The following is a 507-nucleotide window of genomic DNA, read 5'->3' on the forward strand; positions in this document are numbered from 1 at the left end:
CTGGGCTGGCCGCGGGGCGCTGGCACGGACCGGCTCGGCGTGCCCTCGGTGCTCAGGGCCTCCTCAGTGCTCGGAGTCCCCTCAGTGCTCAGGGTCCTCTCAGTGTGCTCAGCGTCCTCTCAGTGTGCTCAGGGTCCCCTCGGTGCTCAGCGTCCCCTCAGTGCTCAGTGTCCCCTCAGTGCCCCATTCAGGATCCTCCAGTGTCCCCTCATGATCCCTCCATGCTTCTCTGAGGGTCCCCTGAGTGCTACTCTCAGGGTCCCCTCACTGCCTCCTCAGGGTCCCCTCACTGTCCCCTCAGCGTCCCCCCGAGCTGTGCTGTCCCACCAAACCAAGCACAGGTAGGTGATGTTCAGTATATGGGCCTAACATTTAGTTTTCCACCCCCATTGCTGCTTCATCTTCGTTTTTTTAGGTCATCACAATTCTGTGCCCCTTCTTTGATTGTTTTTCCTCCTCTTTTTTTATTTTTTGAATTCATATTTTATCCTGTTCTGAGGCTTTCCT

The sequence above is a fragment of the Parus major genome, chromosome 12, assembly GCF_001522545.3.
Source record: "Parus major isolate Abel chromosome 12, Parus_major1.1, whole genome shotgun sequence".
Taxonomy (NCBI): Eukaryota; Metazoa; Chordata; class Aves; order Passeriformes; family Paridae; genus Parus; species Parus major.